General features: G+C 47.5%; 1 pseudogene; it reads right to left on the reverse strand.

Moving 5' to 3' along the window:
• The window catches only part of LOC112071341 (CLIP-associating protein 1-like), a 70,237-nt pseudogene that overhangs the window by 39,092 nt on the left and 23,696 nt on the right, over positions 1-7,449 (reverse strand).

Below are 7,449 nucleotides of genomic sequence, written 5' to 3' on the forward strand. Positions count from 1 at the left end.
GGGGGGGGGGGCGGTTGTTGCTACCACAAACAGCTGGTTTCCTAGGCAACAGGGACAATAGAGGTCCAACACACAGGACAGGGGGCATTGTAAGCAGAGACACAAGTCATCATCAAACCCAAACACGTGACTGTGTGAGGTCATTGGCGGTGTTCCCCCTTTCAGCTCTTCAGAAACCAGCTGTTTCACTTCCTCCCAATACCCCCTCGCAGAACAAGATGGCCTCAGAAAAATCACCCCAACAGATGGGAGAGAAGAACAGTAACACACACACAGCGAGTGAGGGGAGAGTCAATTACGTGTAGATCAATAACTCATTAATCACTATGATCTCATCTCCTCCCCCTCGGTGTCGACAGAGAAGACGAGTGGAAAAGTGTGAGAGGAAAAGTTGGAGAGGAGAGCAGAAGTTGAGAGGAGAGCAAATGGAGAAGAGAGGTGAGAGCAGAAGTGGAAAAGTGGAGAGGAGAGCAGAAGTGGAGAGAGAGCAGAAGTGGAGTGGAGAGGAGAAGTGGAGAGGAGAGCAGAAGTGGAGAGGAGAAGTGGAGAAGTGGATGAGAGGAAGAAAAGTGGAGAGAAGAAAAGTGGAGAGGAGAGGAGTAGAGAGAAGTGGAGAGGAGAGGGAAGTGGAGAGAGAGGGCGGAAGTGGAGAGGAGAGGGGAAGTGGAGAGGAAGAGGGAAGTGAGAGGAGAAGGTGGAAGGGAGAGGGAAGTGGAGAGGAGAAGTGGAGAGGAGAAGTGGAGAGGAGAAGTGGAGAGGAGAATGGAGAGGAGAAGTGGAGGGGATGAGCAGAAGTAGAGGGAGAGCAAGAAGAGAGGGAGAGCAGAAGTAGAGGAGAGGAGAGGGAAGTGGAGAGGAGAGGGGAGTGGAGAGGAGAGGGGAAGTGGAGAGGAGAGGGAAGTGGAGAGGAGAAGTGGAGAGGAGAGCAGAAGTAGAGGGGAAGTGAGAGGGGAAGTGGAGAGGGGAAGTGGAGAGTTTTCAGACAGTTGGGATAAGCGATGTCAGACTGTTTGTTCCCCTTTGGAATCTGACAGACAAGGTCTCCTCCTAGAGCTGTACTGTAGGGCGGTGTGTGTGTGTGTGTGTGTTTGTTGTGTTGTGTGTGTGTCTCAAGGGCCAGCCTGGGTGAGTATGACAACTGGTGACACCTGCAGCAGTAGTCTGACAGGACCAGTTAAACAAGTACAACACACACCAAAAGGCAGAACAGGAGCAGCCAATGAGGGCAGTAGGGGATGTGGTTTTAAGGGTTAGATGGGATAGTCCTACAGTTAGCCAGACTATTTGCAGCCTGATTACAGAAGAGGATGGAGACAAACAGAAACAGTACGCCACCTGTTCCCAGGTATCCTCTAAATTGTTCCCCCAGGCATTGACGAACGCCCCGGCAATGTCTATCCCCAATAGCGCCACCTATAGGGCAGAGAGAAGAGAGAAATACTTAATACTGCGTCACTTCTCTCACACACACACACACCAACCCCAACACACAGACAGTAGTAAGGTTATCGAGTTCTGTGATGCCTAGTTTTCCTGTGTGTGTGAGAAGAGATCTCGGATCTGATCTCACACGAGGGAATTTTGTGTCTGGAATGCTTGTGTTGGCAGACCAGACAGTAAGCAGAACATTCCAGAAAGTAAAAATCGGTTCGTGCTTCCAGACAAGAGATCCTGACTGCTGTTCTTCCTATTTTAGGTCAAAACAGAGAGAGAGACAGAGAGGCAGAGCAGAGCAGAGAGAAGAGAGAGAGAGAGAGAGAGGAGAGAGAGAGAGGAGAGACAGAGAGAGACAGAGAGGACAGAGACAGAGAGACAGCGAGAGAAGAGCCAGGTAACCACAAGAGAGGAGAGAGAAGAGCAAAGGCATCATGACGAGGGCTGTGACGGTCATTGGATTTTGGACGAAGGTAATTTGGGAGGGAGGTGGGGGAGCAGAGAAGGACCATATGTCCACTCAGGTATTCTCAGGCCCCTCTGATACTTATACACTATAAACACGCATCGACTGTCAGCCATGTAGTCTAGTTAAGAGTGACTTTGCAAAATCACGAGATAAAGATGACATAGCATCTTAAACTGCCTGGTCAGATCGTCCGTCCATCTATTCATCAATCCATCCAACTGCTGTGGCAACTGTCAATCCATCCATCCATCCCAAACTGCCTGGTCAACTGTCAGTCCATCCATCCATCCAAACTGCCTGGTCAACTGTCAGTCCATCCATCCATCCAACTGCCTGGTCAACTGTCAGTCCATCCATCCATCCAAACTGCCTGGTCAACTGTCAGTCCATCCATCCATCCAAACTGCCTGGTCAACTGTCAGTCCATCCATCCATCCAAACTGCCTGGTCAACTGTCAATCCATCCATCCATCATCCAAACTGCCTGGTCAACTGTCAATCCATCCATCCATCCAATCCAAACTGCCTGGTCAACTGTCAATCCATCCATCCACCATCCAAATGCCTGGTCAACTGTCAGTCCATCCATCCATCCTGCCTGGTCAACTGTCAATCCATCCATCCACCATCCTGCCTGGTCAACTGTCAATCCATCCATCCATCCATCATGCCTGGTCAACTGTCAATCCATCCATCCATCCAAACTGCGCGGGTCAACTGTCAGTCCAGCCATCCAAACTGCCTGGTCAACTGTCAATACATCCATCCATCCATCAAACTGCCTGTCAACTGTCAGTCCATCCATCCATCCAAACGCCTGGTCAACTGTCAGCCATCCATCCATCCAAACTGCCTGGTCAACTGTCAGTCCATCCATCCATCCAAACTGCCTGGTCAACTGTCAGTCCATCCATCCATCCAAACTGCCTGGTCAACTGTCAGTCCATCCATCCATCCAAACTGCCTGGTCAACTGTCAGTCCATCCATCATCCAAACTGCCTGTCAACTGTCAATCCATCCATCCATCCATCCAACTGCCTGGTCAACTGTCAATCCATCCATCCATCCATCCAAACTGCCTGGTCAACTGTCAATCCATCCATCCATCCATCCAATGCCTGTCAACTGTCAGTCCATCATCCTGCCTGGTCAACTGTAATCCATCCATCCATCCATCCTGCCTGGTCAACTGTCAATCCATCCATCCATCCATCATGCCTGGTCAACTGTCAAATCCATCCATCCAAACTGCCGGGTCAACTGTCAGTCCAGCATCCAAACCTGGTCAACTGTCAATACATCCATCCATCCATACTGCCTGGGTCAACTGTCCATCCACTCAAACTGCTGGTCAATGTCCATACTAAATTCCTGGTCAACTGTCATTCCATCCATCCATCCAAACTGCCTGGTCAACTGTCTTCCATCCATCCATCCAAACTGCCTGGTCAACTGTCAGTCATCCACCATCCAATGCTGGTCAACTGTCAATCCATCCATCATCCAAACTGCCTGGTCAACTGTCAATCCAATCCAAACTGCCTGGTCAACTGTCATTCCATCCATCCATCCATCCTACCTGGTCAACTGTCAATCCATCCATCCATCCCATCCACCATCCATCCATCCTGCCTGTCAACTGTCAGTCAATCCATTCCTTTCCATCCTGCCTGGTCAACTGTCAATCCATCCATCCTGCCTGGTCAACTGTCAATCCATCCATCCTGCCTGGTTCAACTCTGTCAATCCATCCATCCTGCCTGGTCAACTGTCAATCCATCCATCCTGGCCTGTCAAACTGTCAATCCATCCATCCTGCCTGGTCAAACTGTCAATCCATCCATCCGCCTGCTGGTAAACTGTCAATCGATGCACTGTGTCAACATACCCGCCTCCTATACGCGTGGAGTGTAGAACAATGGTGGTCAACTTCATCAGTCCCAGTGTTACGCATCCATCCCACCCTTGCCGCTGCGTCCGTCAACTGTCTAGCGTGTTCTACTACACCCCATCCATTCCTGCTCAACTCGTACCGGTTCTCAACTAGATCAATCCACTTCTTCCTCCTGCATTATGGATCCAAGCTTCTAGCTTTGGTCAACCTCTACACAGCATTTGTACATAAGTTCCATCCATCCTGTGGTCATTGAAGTCACGTGTTGCAATTCATATCTGCCTTGGTCCTATCTTGTCTCTCAAGTATCCCATCCATCCTGCCTGTTCCCAAGCCTAGTGGACAGGTCTTTTGGGGTGGGTACACAGACTAAGGACCACACTGTCTGGTCAGAGATCCAAGAGTCTTCAATGATTTTTGACTTCTTCGCTGCTATGGAAGTGCGCCATCGTATGGTGAGTGAGAGACACAACAATACAGTGACACGACACATCAAAAAACTGGCAAGACAATCGCTACAGTCCTCATCATACCTCCCTCGCCAACACACAAACACTCAGCGTAAGCGATATGCACTGTCAGTCTTCTCTGCGTTGAGCATATGGTTCACACTGCGCTCCATCCATCCTGCCTGGTCAACTGTCAATCCATCCATCCTGCCTGGTCAACTGTCAGTCCATCCATCCTAACCAGAGGAAGTGGTTTGGACCATGTCTAAGACCTGAACACTTGCCAAGCTCTTTAAGACTTTAGTTCAGCGGGGTAGGTTTAGTAAATCGCAAACATCTGCAGCTCTAAAACATTCAGAGAACGCAGAAAAGGCATTGTGCAATATTACAGTGTCTGCTGTGGAGCGTGTGTGCTCTTGTGTGGTGCATACGAACTGGGCGTAGTGCTATGTGAATGAGCATGGGGTGAATCTCTGCTGCAGAGAGAGAGAGAGCGAGCGAGCGAAAGGCCAGTGGCCAATCCTCAGTTCTGGGAGATTCAGGATGACATTGACATAGGAATTGCTCCTCTCCAATCACATGAAGGCACAGTAAGTTGATTGTATTTCYTGTCAACGAGTGTCATGGTGTGCTGGTTCATTGTGGAGAACACCTATGACCTTGTCAGCATGTGTCCTCTTCCGGGCTGTGACGGTGTTGGAAGTTACTCTAACTGGCGAGGCAGAGGTGGTGACAATTCTGTTGGTTCACTTGTTTACATGGATATGATTCTTACATTTTGTAAAAAGCGTTTAACAAGACATTACACAGTTATTATCATGGCATTATGATTGTTCAGGTTATTACTTATAAATCTTTAAAAGAAAAAGAAAAAAGATGAAATGCCAAGTTGGAGAGGATCTGTCCCATTTTCATATCGACAACAACGGAGTCCAAATACAGACATGTGCCTACCTTGTCCTAGACGGATTGCTTTTCTGCATGTAAAAATGTTTCCTTCAGATCCGACTTTGATGCAAAAAACCATTCAAACGAAGTCAGATGGTGATTTTCTCCCACTTCCCACTAAATATTTGCATAACGTCCCAAACCCTGCTGCTGCGGTCATTCGATGGCAGTGTCATTGACATATTTTGTTCAAAAGAGAGGATGCCGTAATGAAAGAACTAATATAGCCTAAGCTACGGAAAACAGGCTTTTTACAAGACTAAATCACGACAGGTGCATTTGATTCTTATTAAGAGAGAGAGAGTCACTTTAGGAAACTTTCTGAATGGAAATAGAGAATCAGGCCTATAGAGAATCAGCGAATGAAACACAAGCACATCCCGTAAAAACACCCGTCAATCAAAGTCACCAGCGTATGTCAGACACAAGCAAATATTAATAATTGAAAAGGGTCATGCTATGCAATCTAGTTATTGAAGATGGACACAGCGGATGCTCATAGAGTGTGATGAATGAAAGTGACATTGAGGGGGAGAGTGTTGGAAAGATTTTAAATTCTGTGAGGAACTATTATATCATTTGAATGGATGTTAAAAAAAAAAAAAAAATGTAAAAAAATTAAAAATATACTTTGTTGACATGTCTGTGTGAGGCGAAGAAGAAGAAAAAAATACCTCGGAATCGCAGCAGAGCTTTAAGAAGCAGGCCAGGCCCGACAGGCCCAATCCACCATCAGTCCTCCCCTCTGGCAGTTACTATAGACAGGAACACCACGGAACTGGACTGCCACATGTCAGGCCATTCAACAGACAAAATGCCACCTGGGAAGTGTCTGCGTGCATTGCCTAATATGTACCTACAGTGAACTCGCGAAAGTATTCAGAGCCCTTCACTTTTTCCACATTTTGTTACATTATCAGCCTTATTCCAAAACGGATCAAATTAATATTTTTCCTCAATCTACACACAATACCCAATAATGACATCACAATACCCCATAATGACATCACAATACCCCATAGACATCACAATACCCCATAATGACGAAGCGAAAACTAGTTTTTAGAAATACATATTATTAAATAACTATTCAGACCTTTTGCAATGAGCCTCGAAATTGAGCCAGGTCCATCCTGTTTCCATTGATCATCCTTGAGATGTTTCTACAACTTGGCGTCCACCTGTGGTAAATCAACTGATTGGACATGATTTGGAAGGCCAGATCGGTGTACATAAAAAGTCCCACAGTTGATAGTGTATTCAGAGCAAAAACCAAGCCATGAGGTCAAAGGAATTGTCCGTAGAGCTCCGAGACAGGATTGTGTCGAGCACACATCTGGAGAAGGGTACCAAAAAATGTCTGCAACATTGAAGGTCCCCAAGAACACCGTGACCTCCATCATTCTTAAATCGAATAAGTTAGAACCACAGACTTCCTAGAGCTGGCCGCCCGCCAAACTGCGGGCCAACATTCTAAATGGCACCCGGCGGAAATAAGTAGTCCGGGCGCTTTTGGCAGTTTCAAGAGGATAAAAAAAAAGAAGCGGGAGAACACCCAAAAAGAAGACACAACTAAAAACGAATGATTTTGCAACGGTCTGTCGCAGGTTGGTTGATTGTCGTTCTCTGTGCAGCGTCTAAGCCGCGAACGTAAGTCTTGCCCCCATCGAATGAAGCGACAAGCAAAGGAAACAGTGTGATGATGTGCACGACCAAGGTTGAAAAAAGAGTGAGGGGGAAATGAGAAGCATGGAGTAAGTGATAGAGCAATGACATGAATGAGAAAAGTTCAAGGAAGAGAGAAGGGAAGGAGTGCGCAATACCTTATTTAATATGGATGTGTGTATAGCCAAGGGTGCGGGGCATGTTTCCTAGGTGGGGTCGTAGTGTCTTCCTCAGTGGGCGTGTGAGCGTATGTGGTGGTCACCGGGGACCGGCGCCCCTGTGCGACCTTCGTTTCGCTGGTCGAAGAGTGGAAGTCCCCGAAGGAGTGAGTATGTGTATGGTCGTGTGAGTGCCCAGGTGACGGCGGTCCATCATTCTAAGAGAATCGAAAAGTGTTAGGAACCACGCTGTGTGTAGGAGACTCTTCCTAGATTTCTGGAGAAGAGTGGGGCGGGCACCGGCCAAATAGACGGCCGAATATCTGAAAAGGTGTGTCGAGCGGTCTTGGGGTCGGGTGGGGGAATAATAACTAGGTGTATGCCGTTTCTGCATTTCAAAGATGCACGTACAAAAAAAAAAATAATCTTTG

This window comes from Salvelinus sp. IW2-2015, unplaced genomic scaffold (assembly GCF_002910315.2).
Source record: "Salvelinus sp. IW2-2015 unplaced genomic scaffold, ASM291031v2 Un_scaffold1588, whole genome shotgun sequence".
NCBI classification, from domain to species: Eukaryota; Metazoa; Chordata; class Actinopteri; order Salmoniformes; family Salmonidae; genus Salvelinus; species Salvelinus sp. IW2-2015.